The following is a 20,363-nucleotide window of genomic DNA, read 5'->3' on the forward strand; positions in this document are numbered from 1 at the left end:
TGTCCCTGTCCACCTCACCCCAGCCCAAGCCACTGTCTTCCCCAGACCTCCCTGAACATGGGGCATGGGGGGTGTGAGTTAGTGGACAGAAGAGAAGCAACTGCCCACCGGCTCCCAAAGACCCCTAAGGTTGGGTGAAAGACCACCTTCAACAATCCAATATGAACTCCTAGGCGTACCAGTCTTCAGGGGACAGTCTAGGCAGGGGCACCTCCTCAACTGGGGCCCTTCCCTTCCTGCCAGGGAAGCCGGTACTAAGGCTGGGCACTGGGCTCACCACCAAACAAGCCACACCCAGCATCGCCTTGCTCATTGCCTGCCCTGCCCCCACCCACTCTGACTTCCTCTACAGCCGCATCCCCTAAACAGACCCTGACCACTCCAGGCAGAACCACCTGAGCTTCCGGAGACAGACCTTCCTCCTCACTCTCCAGACACCTGCTCGGCAGGTCACACAGTGAACAGGCATCGCTGCTGACTGAGGGCTGGAACACCGGGACTAGACCTTCTGAAGAGCCAATTCCAAACGGAACCATGGCTCTCAGGCAGACGCCATCACTTACCAAACCATCAGCGTCGTCAAACATTTCAGCACACACTTTCTTTCTACTATCTGGTGTTAGCAGAGTCTGAAACAGAGTTAGAAAAGGGTGCATTTTAGCAGGATAAACTACCAGATTCCCTTACAATATACATACACACAATTTCATACCCCAACACTGTGCCAAAAATGTCCCCCAAGGACTGCAAGAGTATCGTCCTAGAGAACCGTCAGTCACAGGGTACAGCTTACCTGGCCAGGTGAGACCAGAGGAGGCATCACAGCTAACGGACAAGGATTAGCAAGAACTGGGAGGGAGCCATCATCTGTACCTTCCTTCACCCTACCCATCTCTCTCCTCCCCTCTGCTCCTGGCCAGGCACCAACTTGGCAGAGAGCCTTTCCTTGGCACAGCACACAATCGCTGAGCGTGAGCTCTAGTGTAGGAGGCAGCCAGGGTGGGCCAAGGCCTTACCCAGAAACCCTGTGACCCCCAGTGAAGGCGTAGTCAAGAAGGACACTGCAGCACAAAGCTCCAAATCAGTCCCTAATTTAAAATCACATATGAAGGCAATCTCAGTGTTAATACTCAATATTCTAACACTTTTTAAGTTTTAAAATTAATTACATACTTAAAAACCAAAATCAGGAGAAGAAGAAGGGGAGGAGAAAGAGGGCAAGGAAGAGAGAGAGAAGAAAAGAAGAATCCAAACAGGAACCAGAATTTGGGAGGGTTTTTCTTTTTGAGACAGTCTTGCTCTGTCTCCAGGCTGGAGTGCAGTGGCGCAATCTCAACTCACTGCAACCTCCGCCTCCCGGGTTCAGCGGTTCTCCTGCCTTAGCCTCCTGAGTAGCTGAGCTTACAGGCGCATGCCACCACACCCAGTTGATTTTTGTATTTTTTTTTAGTAGAGATGGGGTTTCACCATGTTAGCCAGGCTTGAACTCCTGACCTAAAGTGATCCGCCTGCCTCGGCCCAAAGTGCTGGGATTACAGGCGTGAGCCACCACGTCCAGCTGGGAGGGTTTGTTTTTTTTTTAAAACAATCTTAAAAGTAGGGGAAGGCTTACTAATGCGCCTGCATAAAGGAGAAACATGAGTCAACACGCCGAGAAAACGTAAAGGGCTCCTTCCTTCGTCACTGGCCTCCTGAAGCAAGGAGTGAGCGTCGCAAAGTCCCCACCCACAGGGCACAGAGCCGCAAATGGCAAGTGAAGGGACGAGCTGTTCGATGCCATTAACGATGAAAGAAACCAACTGAAGCAGGATGGTCGTTTTCATCTTTCTGATGAGCAGCAACCTACAGAGCTGAGCAACCAGAGCCCGCGATGAGGCGGGGAAACCGGCGCCCGACAGTGGGGTAGCAGACCCAGTGTGACCTGACTGTGACACTCGGGATGCTCCTGAATCACATTCCACTCGGACACAAAGCTATACCGCGAGGGTGCTTCCCGCATCACAGCAAAGCCATGGAAACCTTCAAAGTCCATCAGCAGCCGACCAGAATCAAATAAATGGTCTATCCAAACACTGACATCTATGTACCCATTACAAAGAACAACGAGGTCAGCCGGGCACAGTGGCTCACGCCTGTAATCCCAGCACTTTGGGAGGCCAACATGGGAGGATCGCCTGTGCCCAGCAGTTCAAGACCAGCCTGGACAACACAGTGAGACCCCATCTCTACAAAACATTAAGTTAGCCAGGCATGGTGACATATGCCTGTAGTCCCAACTACACAAGAGGCTGAGGTGGGAGGATTGCTTGAGCCCAGGATGTCAAGCTGCAGTGAGCTATGACTGTGCCACTGTACTCCAGCCTGTGCAACAGAGTGAGGCCCTGTCTCAAAAAAAGCAAATAAACAAAAAAACAGGCCGGGTGCAGTGGTTCATGCCTGTAATCCCAGCCCTTTGGGAGGCCGAGGTGGGCAGATCACTAGGTCAGGAGATTGAGACCATCCTGGCTAACACGGTGAAACCCCATCTCTACTAAAAATACAAAAAAATAGCTGGGCATGGTGGTACACGCCTGTAGTCCCAGCTACTTGGGAGACTGAGGCAGGAGAATCGCTAGAACCCAGGAGCCGGAGGCTGCAGTGAGCTGAGATCGTGCCACTGCACTCCAGCCTGGTCGACAGAGCGAGACTGGGTCTCAAACAAACAAACAAACAAACAAGAAAAAACAAAAAAGAAACCCTGAGGAGGTTACCTTGTGTGGAAAGGGAACTGCCCAAGCCAGAATAAAAAGGCAGGCTGTGGAGGGGCGGCCAGGGCAAGCCCACCACTCCACGGTGGCCTTATGTATGCGTGTGCGTGGCTGCACAGGAAACACGGGCTTTTGGGAGGACAGTCCAGAGAGCAGTAACAGGTTTTTCATGCTGTGCAGTGGCCTAGGGATCCGAAGGCAACTTGGTCCCTACATTTCTGAGTTTCCGTATTACTGCCATTTGTACCCTGCACACTGCAACAGATACGTACCACAGTCACCCACAGAGCATCACCCCTTTTCTTTAGTGGAACCTACAAATTCCACATGGTGCATACACCCTAAGGAAGGCCAACTCATGGCTGGTCACACAGTTCCCTTCCTGGGCCCACTTAAAAGACTGCCTGCCACACACACGCCACACACATGCCACAAACACGCATCACATGCATGCATACAGGCACACAGACACCCATCCATGCAAACACACACCTACCCACACTTACATGCACACACGTATACACCCATCCACACAGGTACACCACACAAACATCCACCCATGTAAGCACACGTGTATATTCACATACAAAATCACACACAAACCTACAGAGACACACATGTGTACACATGCACATATATACATCCAAACATGCACATCCATACACCCTCAGGCACACACACATGCATATACATATATGCACACACATACATGCCACATTCACATACACACACCCCTATATACCTAAACACACACTCATAGACACACATAGATACATATGCCCACATGGATACACACACACAAACACATGCACAAACATATGTACCTACATGCACACTCATATAAAGACATACTACACACACCCACATGTACTCATATACACACCTACCTACACACATGTGCCTGCCCACACATGCACACTCACACACACACTATACGTGGTCCTTATTCTCTTCCCAAGGGAGCTGCAGCCCAGCATCCCCACCCACTCACACACTGGAAAAGAATCACCTCCTTCCTCCTCAGCAGCTCAGAGGCAGGTTCTGAGCCATCGCAGCCTCCTGGAGACCCCATGTGCCTCTGGTCAGTGGTTCTCATACTGCGGCCTGGAGCAGAGCCCCAGGCAAGGATCTGCATGCCAGATCTCTGGGCCCCAGTTGGAGCCCAAGCCTGGTAGTGCTCTGGGGGACCCCAAGAACATGCATTTCTAACAGGCCCTCGGGGATGCTGCTGTAGTCCAGTGAACAGCGTCTGGTCCCTGGGGCATCTTAAGGGAGTCAGGGTTTGGATGTGGCTCATTCATTCCGTCAGTGAATGCTTTTTGCTCCTTTTGTGTGCCAAGCTGCATCAAAAGTCCCTGGCCCTCCTGAGGATGCAAAGAAACAACTGGAGAGCCATTTCAGGGAGTGAGATGCTGATAAGGCAGGAGCACATCAAGGTGAGGAAGAGCCCGCAAGGGTGTTGCGGGGGAGTCTTATTAACACTCCTGAGGGTTTTATCCTCCTGGTGGCATGAGAAGCCCCCCTGCAGACCCAGAGCCTCTTCCCTGCAGCTGTCCCTGCTCAGCCCTGGGTCCCAAAGGGGGCTGACCCTCGTCCTCCCTGCAAGCCTTGGGGGCTGCCCCTGTGTGGCAGGCACCTTCCTTCCTGCATCACCTGGCTCAAATGCCCTACCTAGAAGCAGGGACCAAGGTCCTCAGCTGGTCAGAAAGGCCCACACGCCACAAGACCTAGGCTGAGATTTGAGGGCCCATGTGGCTAACACGAGGGAGCCCAGGCCAGCATCCAGTTACCAAATAACACACTCTATTCTGTGTAAAACTCTGGGTGACAACTGCAACAATGCCATGTGCTCCTAGAAAACAGCAGGAGGTAAGAAATCCCCTGCCCACTGTGCTCCAGAAACAACCACTACAAAAAAAACCCTCCCCACAGGACTGAGCCAAGGCTCACGACACCCCCATCCACCCAGGACAAGGCCAGACACAGAAACCCGCCAATGCCTGCTCTGCGTCTCTCCATGACCAGTGGCACTGTGCGTCCCCTGCCCGCTCCCGATCACTCACAACAAAATGCTCATAACCAAACCTTGCTTCACTCTGTCCTTCTCCAGGCCCCTTGGGCCCCACGGAGCCAGCGCAGCCCTTCCTGAGAAACAGCTGGCCTGAGAAACAGTAACGCATCCTCTGACCCTGCCACCCTCATTCCATATCCCACCTCTGGTTCTTCTAAGCCTCATCTACACCACCCTACAAAGAAAAGCGCTTTGGCCTAAACTTTGAGACACGCATGATCTCATGGTCAGCGTGTGGCCAGGCCCCGGCCCCTACTGTGATAGTCCATTCCCTCCTTTGCATACTCCTAAGAAAGCCTTTTCTTACTAAGTCTGGATTTTTTATTTGACAACTGCTTACTGATTACAAACAACGTGAAACTCCCAAACGTGTCACACACCCGTGCAATGGAGGCACAGGTAAGAGCTTCGATTCTGCCTCCTGTGAGACCGGTACTCACAGGTTTAACTGAGGTTCCGCTGGTTCAGACCAACAGCTCATGAGATAGTTCAGGAATATGTCAGAGATACCCCAGCCTCACATGCACAGCTGGTCCTGGAGGCCGCAGAGCAAGGAAAAAGGGGAGAAGCAACACTAAAGGTGAACCACACCCCTCACAGACATGGGCATCCTACACGCCTGGGAGAACCCATGCCCTCCAGCATGGAACTCAGCACACTGGGCATTCTGTGTAAGCCGCCCTCCTCCTGCAGACAGGCAGGGCTTGGCAGGGCCAGCTGAAAATGACAACCAGCCTCATATGTGGCCACCACACACACCGAGCGGGAGGACGGAGCAGGTGACCTGCTGTCCCATATACCCTGCAGGAGAGAGAGGGCTCCCAGGGCAGACAACCCCACCACCTAATCCTACAGTCACGCTCGGGGACTCTGCTGGGCCCCTCAGCACGCTCATGAAGCCCCAAGGTCTCTCTTTTAAGATTACTGCAAACTGCAACTGAACGCAGGAAAGAAAATGTGTATCTCACTGGAGGTCAGAAAAATGTAGATCAAAGCAAGAAGCCACTCTCCTCCTACAAAATGACCAGAGAAAATAATCACAAGGCTTGAGGTGGTGTGCAAGTGTGAGCCCCTCCCTGCTGTCAATGACTTTTCTAGCAAGCAGCATGCCAGGGATATCAGGAACCTTACAAGGGCACCTCTTAGCTATGGGCAACGAGCAGAAATTGGGACCAGTAATCCCAACAAAATGTTTCACCCCATATACGCTTGACTCTGTGAAACTGAAAAGTCCCCCACAGAGAGGAGCACGTCAATAGGTAAAGCAGCAGTCTGGCTCCAAATTGTATGTGTGCGTCTTTCACATGGATGGCCGCGAGCAAATGGCTACAGTTCTGAGCCCTGACCACTGAGGAGGCAATCGTGACTCATCGCCCTCCCAGGACAGGTGTGGGCACCACAGGAAGGCTGCCAGAATAAACCTCCAAACATTTTTCTTCTATACTAGGAGAGTAGCATATGGATAGAAATCATGGTGTCCTGGACATCCTAAACCCCCAGAGTCCTGGGAAGCCTGAATCCTAGGGCCAATGTGTATTTCTTTCTTTTTTTTTTTTTTGAGACGGAGTCTCGCTCTGCCTCCCAGGCTGGAGTGTAGTGGTGCGATCTCAGCTCACTGCAACCTCCACCTTCTGGGTTCAAGCGATTCTCCTGCCTCAGCCTCCTGAGTAGCTGGGATTACAGGCATGCGCCACTATGCCAGGCTAATTTTTGTATTTTTAGTAGAGACGGGGTTTCACCATGTTGGTCAGGCTGGTCTCGAACTACTGACCTCATGATCCGCCTGCCTCGGTCTCCCAAAGTGCTGGGATTACAGGTGTGAGCCACCGTGGCTGGCCTGATGTGTATTTCTGGAACAACAAATGGGTAATTTTAAGAAGGCTAGGATGAGTTTTACCAACCTGCTTTTCCTAGTGATTCATTAAACACGGTTTGGGTTAAGAAGGGAAATTCTCAGACTCTGCTGAAGTGGGGCTAAAGCCACTCCCTCTCTGCCCGGAGTGGTCTGCACACCCAGAAAGAAATGCCAGAAATCACTTGGCGTGAGTGCGTTGCAAATTCTTGAAACTTGATTTCTCACAGGTATAGATCCTCTGGCTAACTCAGTCCAAAATTTAAATATGGTGCTATTATAATTCACAGTAACTAAGACTATCATCTACACATTAATGTATGGCACGAAAGCCCACAAGGCCAGCTTCCACAGAGAAGCAGGCTCCCAGGGAAGTGGCCACCAGCGCGCTCCCTTTATCACACTGATGTGAGCAGCAGCAGGCAACCGGCTGATAAAATGTGGAAATGTTTTTTCCCTGTGCCATACCCACATAAGGAGAGCCGTGTTTTCTTCACAAAACAGGTGAGGTTGTTTTTGGCAAAATGATGGAATGTTTTCAATTGGAAGGAGTAAAAATTCCCCAATACCAGTCTACAGCAAACAACTCAAAACAACAAGAAGCCAACACCACCTCCTATTTAGAGCTGTTCCAGCCAGAGGCAGTGGCTCATGCCTGTAATCCCAGTATTTTAGGAGGCCAAGGCGGGAGGATCACTTGAAGCCAGGAGTTCAAGACCAGCCAAGGCAACAAAGCGAGTACCTGTCTCTACAAATTAAAAAAAAATTAGCTGGGTGTGGTGGCATGCACGTGTAGTCCCAGCTACTTGGGAGGGTGAGGCAGGTGGATCACATGAGCCTGGGAGTTTGAGGCTGCAGGGAGCTGTGATCATGTCACTGCACTCCAGCTGGGAAAAAGATCAAGGCTGCTGGAAAGAAAGGAGGGGAGGAGAGGGGAGGGCAGGAGAGGAGGGGAGAGAAGAAAGCGAGAGAAAGCGAGAGAAAGGGAGAGAAAGAGAGGGAGGGAGGGAGGGAGGGAGGGAGGGAGGGAAGGAAGGAAGGAAGGAAGGAAGGAAGGAAGGAAGGAAGGAAGGAAGGAAGGAAGGAAGGAAGGAAGGAAGGGAGGGAGAGAGAGAAACAAGGCTTCTAGCACTCTCTTCTCTGCATCCCCATACCCACTTCCAGGTTTCCAACGTCTTGAGTTCAGCCTGGGGAATACCAGACGGGGAAAAACGGCAGACTCATGCTCAATAGAGGAATACTTGCAATTCTAATCTTCCTCCCCAAACCACCTGCTGCTATATTCTTTTCAGAATCTTTGAATAGCTGCTCCCTGCATTTGCAGTAGGAAAGCCACAGTGGAACATGCTTAACGCATCTTATCAACCAAGCCCATTTCTGAGCTAAAAATCTACTTGAGGCTCACATCAGCGATCTTTTCATGATCCATCTGGTCCTCTTTATAGACAGGGGTCCATTCCCTGGTGCTAAATCTGTTCAGCAGGGCTACTTGAGGGCTTTCCATGGTCGAGTCCCAACCTCTCTCTTTCTCATCCAGGTCATGACCAGCCCTTTGTTGCTGCTGCTTTTTCACTTTTGCAGCAGAGGTGGGGACGTACTAAACTAATTAGCGTCAACCCGTCTCCAAAGTGTATTCACAACACGTCTCTCTATGTTGTGTTTAAAGAACCAAATGGTGGGCCGGGCATGGTGGCTCACGCCTGTAATCCCAGCACTTTGGGAGGCCAAGGCAGGCAGATCACGAGGTCAGGAGTTCAAGATCAGCTTGGCCAACATGGTGAAACCCCGTCTCTACTAAAAATACAAAAATTAGCTGGGTGTGGCAGCGGGCACCTGTAATCCCAGCTACTTGGGAGGCTGAGGCAGGAGACTTGCTTGAATCCAGGAGGTGGAGGTTGCGGTGAGCTGAGATGGCGCCACTGCACTCCAGCCTGGGTGACAGAGCAAGACTCCGTCTCAGGAAAAAAAAAAAGAACCAAATGGTACCAAGTAGACCCAAAGGCTTAACTTCAACCCTTGCAGTCATGGGGGCACTTTCTTCACTTTCCACCTTAGACACGTGCTTTTGGGGTTCTATGCGCTTTTCTTAAATTTCAGAATCGGAACACCAGTCAAAAACGGAGAGTGTGACTCACCTTCCCCCACCCTCAAGAAAACTGCCACAAAACCACACTGTTAGCCTATTTCTTCCTCTCTTCTCTCAGATGCACTATGCTCTCAGGGACCAAGGACAGTTTGTTCTAATCATGTTGAAGATGTAAAATAAAAATACTTAATTATAAATTGAATTATTTCACCAAGATGCTACCTGTGAGAAAAAAAGAAAAAAGGAATGACTGGAAATCCTGCCTTCTGATCTGGGTTTCGGATGATTATAAACAGCTGGGGTGGGGCTGAGGCCCTCAGGGGAAAGGCAGACACAGTCGGGGGGCCGAGGAGGGGCAACACATTACAAGTCCAGCAGCAGGGCGCAGCCAGGTTGCCTCTGGCCACCTCTCCTATGCCCAGGATCTGGACAGGAAAAGGAGTTCATCAACAAGGAGAGACCCCTCAGATGTGGGGTGCAACACCCCAGCTAGGAAGGGCAGCAACGGGTCCTCTCCCTGCAAGATCATGGGAACAAAGGAGAGGACAGGGACACTGAGGACAGGGTTCAGAACCCACTGGTCTCCCCAGAGTGAAGCGCCCCCAGGGGAAACTGACAGCAACTCAGTAAGTCTCGGAGGTCAACCATCAGAGAGAGAGGTGAGAACTAGACAAAAACCACATCCTCACTCTTTGGGTCCATTAGGAAATGGCGGGGTTGCAGGAATCCTCAGCCTCCCAGACAGGGCTGGATAAGCCTGAGTTACCACGGGGCAGGGGGGTGGAGGTGCGAAGAGCACCCCCAGGGCGAGGGTCCTGCTCTCTGCTCAGCTCATGGTAACATCTCACAAGTATATGCTGGCTCTAAATTATATTAGCTTGTTTGCTTTATTTGGATGCATCTCTGGTTTTGACACCATGTCCTCTCTATAGCTGTAAACATCTCCCATACTTTACAAAGCACTGAGCACACAGTAATTAACCCCATACTCACTGACCAACCTGTCAGGGGCAAAGAGGGTCAGCCCAGGAATGGGGCACATTTCCACATATCACCCAAGAACCTCTCATGCTGGTTCACAGCCACAGACAAGACTGGGAAGATCCACCCACGGAATGCTCCTCCTTGCCCTCCATGACCAGATTCTCACTTTAAAAAGAGCCCCTAGTCTGGTGCATCCCGTGGAGAACAGACAAGAGGGGCCTAAGTCTCCAGGAACCAGCACCATCCATCCAGTGAGAATGCTGGCAGCTCAGCCCAGGGGTGATGGCTGCTAACGGGTCACTTAAAAAAATGACCATGCATTAAAAACATTGTTAAATCATCACTCACAAGAGAACCAAGGAGGTGTCACAATCCCTTCAGAGGAGAAGTTAAAGAATCACAAAAAGACATGGAGTTGGCTGGGGGAATAGGGATGGATTGGGCCATGATGGATTGATAATTAGGGGGCTTCCTTTTGGGGTGCTGGAAATGTCTTGGAGCTAGAGGTTGCACAACATTGCGAATGTACTGTCATGGAACTATTCACATTCACTTTAATATGATTAACTTTATGTTATGTGAATTTCACCTCAAGAAAAAAATAATACAGAGTAAAAGAATATTGACATGGATTTCCAATGGACACTATACCAGCTTTTTCCATGGGGAGTCAATTGTCTCTCTAGGAGGCTGAACCCATTTGCACATTTAGGGACAAGGACTATTTGCTTTGCCTTCAGATACCTATGACTTACAGAGTTGTATTAAGACAGGTGAGCCCTGGGCGGCCCCAGTACTCCATTCAAAGGCTGCTTATGCCCAAGTCCAAGGTGGAATGAGGAGAAGATGGAATCCACAGGTTTAGGAGGAAACCGGCTTCAGCCGATGGCAAAGGTGATCCTGTGGAATGAGGCGAGTCTGGAGATGGTGTCAGGAGTGACTCCTTCATTTCTTGGAGGCAGCGGGGAAGGTGGGCTCACTGGAGCACTGGGGCTTGAGGAGATGGTCCACTATGTGACAGAGTGAGAATCTGAGGTGGCCAAGGCACCATGGAGGAGCAGGGCCACACAGCGTACACCCCGGGCAGTTTGCAGCCCTGGGCTGGCTATGGGCTTCTGCGGCACAGTGCCGCAGCTGCTGGGACACACACCAAGGGACCAGGCACACGAAACACTCAGTGACACACACAAACATAATTTCCCCTGACTTGTGCAAAAAATAGGGTGATCACTCCGCTCTGAGTTTCCATGCAGTGATATGGACTCCTTTTCAGAAACACCTTTTCTTTCTACCAATCTGGAATTCTTTCTGGGTTCCTCAAACACCTCTAAGAAACCACAACCTCAGAGAGGGGTCTGCCTGGGGACTTTCCCTTCCGGCTTTCCCCAGGCGTCCACACCTACAACACCTGGGACACGCTAACACTCACAGACCAGGTGAACACATGCTTGACTGCTCTCCACATGTACCGAGGGCTGCCCATGACCTCCGTGAGCGACCTTTCCGTCCGGACCATACGTGGTGCATCATCGAGGGAGCACGCGGCCCCTGTGTGCACCAGGTCATGCTCCAGAAGCATCACCCACCCACATGTGCACACTCTCAAGGCACAGCCAACTGCACTTTTCCACTGCAATGAGTACACAGTAATTATTACCCAAACCCAGCACGTGGGAACGTGGTCTGAAGCCTACATGCCCTGTGTTTTGGTGAGTTCTGTCCTTGTGTGCAGCTGGGAGGCAGCTACCAGGTCACAAGCATTCACCTCGGAGTGCACAAGACTATGACCAATACGAGCTCGAAGTCACTGTCAGAGCTTCCTTCGAGGATGCTGCTCCCTCCCCACAGCGGTCTTGTTACTCTATAACTAGAAGGTTCTGAGCCACCAGCTCCAGAAGGCAAGGCCCAAAAAAGGCCCTGTTACCCTTTTACAAGCAACCAGAGCAGAAACGAAAATGTCACCAACTTCCCCGAAAGAAACTGAATTATTCATCTGCAGCATTCACAGCCCCACGTGTGAAGAAACAACAAGGGTTGTCCCCCTGGTTGTTTAGGCTGAAAAGTTTCCATGACTAGATGTGGGCACTCCTGTCCCAGCTCGTGCGTCATGCCTGCCTCCTTCCTGGTGGCCACACAAGGACATGGGTACGTGGCCCTTGCCCTGGTATGACCACGTGCCCACCCTTCTCCTCATGTCCTCACGTCCCCAGCTTCCCGGCTCCTGACACCGCAGAACCTGGATGACCTTGTGAAAACACACACATCTAATGCTCCCCCCGAGGTCCCTATACCACAGCACCCTTAGAGCTCACAGCCATCCGGTTCCTACAGTTCAGCCCCAAAGGAAACTAGGGCCATCAGTTACATAAGAATATATATGGTGGAGGAGTTGATTTCATTCTCCTCCTTTGAGTTACCTGAACTTTTTACAGTAAATGTATTACTTGTTTAATACAGGGGGGGAACCACACCTGGGAGCGCATGATTCTTTTCTTTTTTTTTTTTTTTGAGACAGAATCTCACTCTGTTGCCCAGGCTGGAATGCCGCGGCACCATCTCAGCTCACTGCAACCTCTGCCTCCCAGGTTTAGCAATTCTCCTGCCTCAGCCTCCCGAGTAGCTGGGATTATAGGCGCGCACCACCACGCCCAGCTAAGTTTTGTATTTTTAGTAGAGACAGGATTTCACCATGTTGGTCAGGCTGGTCTCGAACACCTGACCTGTGATCTGCCTGCCTCAGCCTCCCAAATTGCTGGGATTCCAGGCGTGAGTTATTGTGCCCGGCCTCATGATTCTTATAAATTGCTGCAAGGATATGCCCACAGCAGAAGCAGGGAAAGCTGGCAGTAGCACATCCTACAGCCTTGGGCTTGGACAGCAGCCCTCCCAAAGGGCTCTCCCAGGGCTAGTCATTTATGCCTACGTTACACATCCCTGTAGCAGAAAGAGAGCCCACCTGTCCAAAGAGAGTCATTTGCAAGAAGACACCAAGAGACTAGGGTAGTCGTGGTGTCAGGCCTGCTCATCCAAACAACTTTGATCACTGGGAAAACTCAGCGCCGTAGGATGGCTCCAGGGGTTGCAGAGAACCCCACTCCACTCCACCTGCAACAGGTATCTCCAAACCCTCCGCATTTGCAGAAACCTATTTTCTTTTTATTGCTCATAAATCACTTTCTGTTAAACCCCAGCATGACACAGATTTTTTAATTAAGTGAAGCAAAATTAATCTCACTTGAAGAATCACTACAAAACTGTGACTTTTTCCCTCACATAGGAAGATGCTACAATATCTGGGTCAGGAACCGAATTCCCCAAAGTCCATCAATGAAAAAACGTCTACTTTACGACCTAAGATGAAAGCTGACAACAGAGCATTCAGAAGGGCACGCCGTCAACTACCTTCAGTCCCTGACCCACCAAATGAAAAGTGACAGCAAAGCAATCTCTGCTTCAATATCACACTAAAACATACCACTCCATTTGGCCTTATTTTTCCTGGGTTTTTCAAACAGGCTAATTTGTGGCCTTTATTGGAAATAAACAAAACATACATCAATTAGTACCTATTAACCTGCCACTCAGCATAATCACCTCAAACACCCTGGGAAAGTGGTGAAAATCGCATCCCCTCTAAGCAGTGACTGCGGATTTCTTCTCGCTCTGGTATAAGGCTGCCCAGATTCTCCCGGGGTGTAACGCTTGTGGAATGCTGGGGGCAGCAAAGTGAAACTTCTAGAGACACTGAAGTCCCGCAGGTCACTGGAGTAACTCCTATTAACTTACCACTCAGGCACCAAAGGCTACCCCAGGGCTTAAAAGCCTTAATGTCCCTCCGAAGGCACCTCATTTGCTACTCCCCAAGGGGTACCATGTAACCCAAGGTAATCCAGCCCCATGAGAATGTGGTAATACCTAGGACTACAGATTACAGTCCTGATTAGACTGGTTCCACACAGAGGCTGCATTTAAAACACTAGCTCTGAAGTCCTCATATGTTAATACATTCCCAATTCCCAATATCAGGAAAGAAGGAAATGTTCTCACTGCATACCCCACAGACATTAAAAAGGAACACTGCAAACAACTCCGTGCACAAAGAGTCAACAGCTTAGAGGAAATGATCAAATTTCTCCACAACAACAAACCACCAAAGTTCACACAAGATGAAATAGATACCTGAGCAAAACTATAAACAGGAAAGAAACAGAATATGTAGTTAAATACCTTCTGAAAAAGACATCCGAAAAGGCCCAGATAGTTTTACTGGCAAATTCTCCCAAACATGTAAGGAACCTAACAACAATTACATACACTCTCTTCCAGAAAAGAGAGGAGGAAAAAAACATTTCCCAACCTAAATGAGGCCAGCACTACCCTGATAGCAAATCCAGAAAAAGACAGTACAAGAAGATTATAGGACAATACCCTTCATGAACACAGATGCAAAAATCTTCAACCAAATATTAGCAAACTGAATCCAGTAATATGTAAAAATAATGCACCACAGCCCAAGGGAGTTGATTCCAAAACACAAGATTGACTCAGTGTTCAAAAATCAATAAATGCAAGCCACCTATTCACAGAAGAAAAAGCACACAGGCATATCAATTTATATAGAAAACACATTTAAAAAATTCAACATCCATTCATGATAAAAAGCTCTCAGCAAACTAAACCTAGAAGGGAACTCTCTCAGCCTGACAAAGGGCATCTATGGAAAACTCACAGCTAACATCATACTTCATGGTGACAGACAGATGCCTTCACCAAAAGTCGGAAGCAAGGCAAGGATGTGTTCTCACTACTTCTCAACATTGCACCAGAAGTCTTGGCTAAAGAAACGGGAAGAAAAAGAAAGGAAAGGCACACAAATTGAAAAGAATGAAATAAAATGGGCTATTCACAGACAGTATGATTGCCTATGTAGAAAATTCCAAGGATTTCTTTTTGTACAAAAAAAGTTCTTAGAACTAATAAGTGAGGTTAAGCAAAGTCAGAGGGTCCAAGATCAACATAAAACTGGTCATATTTCTAAGGACTCTATCAATATTTGGGAAATTGACAAAGTGAACTGCATCAAAATTAAAATGTTTGGCTCTGTGAAAGATGCTGTTAAAAGAATTAAAAGACAAGCTAAAGATTGAGAGAAAATATTTGCAAATCACATATCTGACAAAGAACTTGTATTTAGAATATATAAAGAAGTCTCAAAACTCAATATCAAGAAAATAAACAACTCAATTAAAATATGAGCAAGACTTCAACAGATACTTCACCAAAGAGGATACACAGATGGCAAATTAGCACATGAAAAGATGTTTTACATCATTAGCCACTAGGAAATGCAATTAAAACCACAATGAGCACATTAAATACACATTAGAATGGCTTAAGAAAAAAACTTAACAATACCAGGTGCTGGTAAGGATACAGAGTGACGTGGTTGGTGAGACTATAATATGGTACTGCCACACTAGAAAAGATTTGGGCAGTTTCTTATAAGGATAAACACACACGGACCATATGACCCAGCAATCCCACTTTTGGACATTTATCAAAAGGAAATGAAACCGTGTGTTCATAGAAAAGCTCATACACGAATGTTTGCAGCAGCTCTGTTAAACAGACAATGGACTTACTGAGGGACCAAAAAAACAAACAAACTACTGATACCTGCATCAGCTTGAATGAGCCTCAAAGGCACTGTGGTGAGTGAAAGAAGCCAATCTCAAAAGGCTGTGTACTGCGTGGCTCCATTATATAACATTCTCGAAAAGGTAAACTATAGGAACAAAGAGTAGCTCAGCAGTTCTAAGTGATTGGGCAGGGGGGCGGGGTGGGGTGTGACTATACAGGGAAGGTACAGGGAGTTTTTTTGGAGGATAGAATTTCTCTGTATTCTAACTGTGGTGGTGGTTACACCATCTGCACATGTCTTAAAACTCACAGAAATGCATACTGAAATAATCATTCTTACTGTGTATTAATTTTAAGAGGCAAAGGAAAAACAAAATAAAATGACTGCACCACTTTGATTGAAATGTCTTTCAAAATACCTTTATTTTTAGCCAAACACAAAAGGACAAACACTGCATGATTCCACTTATAGGAGGTCCCTGGAGTAGTCAGTCACACAGACAGAAAGGGGAATCAGGGCTGGGGGGTTATTATCTAATGGGTACAGAGTTTCCATTTGGGATGATGAAAAACCTCAGGAGATGGAGGGTGGTGATGGCTGCCCAACAATAAGGATGTACTTAATGCCACTAAACTATACCCTTAAACATGGTTAAAATGATCAATTTTATGTTTATTTTACCACAATTTTAAAAACTCATGTTCTTCCACAAGAATAGATCTAGAAAATTGTATTTGTTTAAAAATAAAAGAAGTTCAAAAAGCAAAAAGCTAAAGTCGTTCCCCACCACACTCTCTAGATAACATCACTGTCAATAGCTTGCTGTGCTTCGTGTCAGATGTTCACAATCTTTATCATACACACCAGCTCAGGTGCACACCAGCTCAGGTGCATGCCGGCTCAGGTGCATACAGGCTGAGGTGCACACCGGCTCAGGTGCATACAGGCTCAGGTGCACACCGGCTCAGGTGCATACAGGCTCAGGTGCACGCCGGCTCAGGTGCATGCCGGCTCAGCTGCATACAGGCTGAGGTCCACGCCAGCTCAGGTGCACGCCAGCTCAGGTGCATGCCAGCTCAGCTGCATACAGGCTGAGGTGCACACTGGCTCAGGTGCATACAGGCTGAGGTGCACACCGGCTCAGGTGCATACAGGCTGAGGTGCACACCGGCTCAGGTGCATACAGGCTCAGGTGCACACCGGCTCAGGTGCATACAGGCTCAGGTGCACGCCGGCTCAGGTGCATACAGGCTCAGGTGCACGCCAGCTCGGGTGCACGCCAGCTCAGGTGCATACAGGCTGAGGTGCACGCCAGCTCGGGTGCACGCCAGCTCAGGTGCATACAGGAATAGGGGCTTCTAATTCTGTGATTAAATGTGGAACAGAGGTCCTGGGTCAATTTCTACAATCCTTTTGCCTTAATTTAAGCGAGTCATGCTCTTTGCTTCCCACAAGAGGTAACTGAAAAGTAAGTAAACCACATCCCAAGGGTGAGGGCACTGGTAGGGGGTAAAGAACACAAGATGGCAGCCACCAAGGGGGGGAATAGAAGTCCTTCACAATTTCTGACTGTTGTAAGAGCTCGATGAAGGAGGAGTTCTCCAGAAAGGAGGAGGAGATGGCAAAGTCAGCTGGGATTGAGAAGATGATGGAGACAAGACACTCACAAGATGGACAGGGATGATCACTGGGCATTCAAGAACAATTTATGAAAGCCAAATATAAAGCCTTAAAATAGAACGTGGACCTAAACACTGAGAAACACCCCCTTCTGTAAGATTTGTGACAAAAATTAATCTGAGTGGACTCAGCGGTCCTAACGGCATGGTGGACCCAAGAGCCGAATCAGCGCTAGCAAAACGGCGGAATTCATATAGCAAAGTTGTCCTGCAAGAGCTTCGGGGCCTAATGATGTTGGTGCTTAATGACGTCTACAGAATATATAAAACTCCTCAACTGCATGAAGGACAAACCCCAGGCCTCTCCCCTTTTCCCCCATTCAACTGAAGTTGTCTTCACTTCCCACAGTAGTAAATTTTCTAGATACATCATGTAGACCTCAAAGTACTGGAAAGGGCCGGGCATGGTGACTCACATCTGTAATCCCAGCATTTTGGGAGGCTGAGGTGAGAGGTTTGCTTGAGCCCAAGGGTTTGAGACCAGCCTGAGCAACATAGTGAGACCCCATCGCTATAAATTTTTTTTTTTTTTTTTTTTTTTGAGACGGAGTCTCGCTCTGTCGCCCAAGCTGGAGTGCAGTGGCCGGATCTCAGCTCACTGCAAGCTCCGCCGCCCGAGTTTACACCATTCTCCTGCCTCAGCCTCCTGAGTAGCTGGGACTACAGGCGCCTGCCACCTCGCCCGGCTAGTTTTTTTGTATTTTTTAGTAGAGACGGGGTTTCACCGTGTTAGCCAGGATGGTCTTGATCTCCTGACCTCGTGATCCGCCCATCTCGGCCTCCCAAAGTGCTGGGATTACAGGCTTGAGCCACCGCGCCCGGCCCTATAAAAATTTTTTAAAAAATTAGCCAGGCGTGGTGGCACACGCCTGTGGTCCCAGCTACCCAGGAGGCTGAGGTGGGAGGATCGCTTGAGCCCACAAGGTTGAAGCTGCAGTAAGCCGACCCTGCACTCTGGCCTGGGCCACAGAGCAAGACCCTGTCTCAACAAATAAAGTATTGGAAAGGAAGCGCTCATTCAACTTATCTTAAGATACTGTAAGATATCTGCCACTTTTCCTAAGATATTGTAAATGATACTACATTTTGAAATATATGTTGTGCTATAACAACAACAACAACAAAACATCCTGGTCCTGAGCAAGCAGTACTCCGTTCGGAGCTGACCCGAACATTAAAAAAAGTGAAGGCTGGGTGCAGTGGCTCATGCCTGTAATCCCAGCACTTTAGGAGGCCAAGGCAGGAGGACTGCTTGAGCCCCAGAGTTTGAGACCATCCTAGGCAACACAGCAAGTCCTCATCTAGAGGTCTAGATGAGGTTTTCGTAGACTAAACATTTAAAAATTAGCCAGGCATGGTGGTGCACACCTGTGGTCCCAGCTACTCAGGAGGCTGACATGGGAGGACTGAAGTTCGAGGTTGCAGGGAGTCAGCCTGGGTGACAGAATGAGACCCTGTCTCAAAAACAAACGGCTGGGCACGGTGCCTCACTGTACTGTAATCCCAGTACTTTGGGAGGCCGAGGCAGGTGGATCACCTCAGGTCAGGAGTTCAAGACCAGACTGCCCAACATGGTGAACCCCGTCTCTACTAAAAATACAAAAATTAGCCAGGCATGGTGGCACACGACTGTAATCCCAGCTATTGGGAGGCTGAGGCAGAAGAGTCACTTGAACCTCAGAAGCAGAGGTTGCAGTGAACCGAGACTGTACCACTGCGCTCTAGCCCGGGCAATGCACTCCACCTCAAAAACCAAAACAAAACAAACAAAACAAAAAGAGGAAAGAAGTGAAGGCAGATAGTCAGAGGGCTACAGAGACTCCAGGCTGGTCAATCAGTGACAGAAATTTGAGTCCCCTTTCTCAGGTCCTCCCCAGGCATCCCCCAGAGAAGTGGGACAGAGAGAAGGGGGTACACGCCCAAAGCAGCACTCTGGATCCCCCGAGGGCTGCCTTCACAATCCCCATCCCAGCCCAAAGGAGTTCCAGCCACTCTGCTGATGCGTGGCACCAAGTTCTGGGCTCAAGTCCTCCCACCTCCCCCTTTCATTGCCAAGAAACCTCCCTCCAAAGATGTCCAAATCCAAACTGCCGCTTCTAAACACCTGGCACCAATAAACCCCGAAGATAAACACAGCCTGACTCATTTACCCAGCCCTGTGCATCGCAAGCATCTTAGCCGTAATTAACCTTCGCTTAAACCCTGTGTTTGTGCTTGAGTTTAGAAATCACTAGCATTCGAATCCAAATAAGAACATCACAAAGATTACACTGGACAAATAAAACATAAACAGATCCAAATGCCTCCATGTTCTTAATTACTAGCTATGTTCCTTTGTATACACAGACGAAAGCAGCAACGAAATAGCCTGCGTAAACTGTGTTTACATGAGTTTCTCTCTCTATGACTAGAGCACTAAAACTCACCTTCAGAACCTGACTGCGCTTCAGAACCCGCCGGTGATTTTTGTTTTTTCAGTGTGTACACTTCATTACCATTTTCAAGCCCACCCTGGAAGAGGACAAGGGCTAAAACATGAAATATTAAGCCACCGTCCCCCAAGCCTCTTCTGCCTGACAGACACATGTCCTCAAAGAGAGAAAAGCCAGACGGACTCTTCCCAACCACCACGCTCCTCCTGGCCAAGCCTTTCCGTAGAAGAAGGTCAAGCTGGGGTCAAGACCGGAGACTCTGCTCTCCAGTCTGTGACTGTCGGCCCCTCCAATGGGGGTCCCTGCTGCGGAGGCCCCTGGTGTCCCACCCTGAAAAGTCCCAGAAAGCACTTCTGAGAGCAGCAGCTCTGGTTTTAGAACCTGAGGAGGGTGCCCGGGGCTACAGGCAGGGGTTCCCAGCTGCCCTGCTGGCACCATGTGGTCACCAGACCCTTCTTTCTCCCCAGCTCCGGGCCCACCTCGGAGGAGGCTCTCCTGGGGGAAAGGGTCGCGGTGCAGGATGAGCAAACATGCAGAACCTGCAGCTGCAGGACAGACTAGCACAACCTGGAGGCCATCCTGGGCTGCCAGGAAAGACCTGGCTTTGTGAGAACCAGTGTCACAGAGGCTGGGCAGGAAGCCCCAAGGGCCTGAAAGCGGGCGGGACTGAGACTCATGTCCCCACTACCTGGGAGCCAGAAGGGGCCTGCTGGGTCCCCAGATCCTGGTGGTGTCACCTCTCTGAGCCTCAGCCAGCGAGAAGCAGGGAAGGGACGCACGCTGACCACCAGTCCCAGGAACAAACACCCACTCCTGCCAGCCCAACCACACTAGGACCGGTCCATGGGTCACAGCCTTGGCATGGGCTCAG

The 20,363-nt window shown here is 49.4% G+C and overlaps 1 protein-coding gene across 16 annotated transcripts in view; it reads right to left on the minus strand.

The window, feature by feature from the left end:
- Positions 1-20,363, minus strand: part of SEMA4D (semaphorin 4D) — a 134,646-nt gene that overhangs the window by 92,440 nt on the left and 21,843 nt on the right. For 12 of the 16 annotated variants that reach the window (XM_077966323.1, XM_077966320.1, XM_077966304.1 and 9 more), the window contains exon 2: positions 564-629. The exons of the other annotated variants lie outside the window; for them this stretch is intronic. The gene's annotated coding sequence lies outside the window, so the exon portion shown is untranslated. The remainder of the gene's footprint in view (positions 1-563; positions 630-20,363) is intronic. 16 annotated transcript variants of the gene reach the window in all.

Source organism: Macaca mulatta, chromosome 15, assembly GCF_049350105.2.
Source record: "Macaca mulatta isolate MMU2019108-1 chromosome 15, T2T-MMU8v2.0, whole genome shotgun sequence".
NCBI lineage: Eukaryota > Metazoa > Chordata > Mammalia > Primates > Cercopithecidae > Macaca > Macaca mulatta.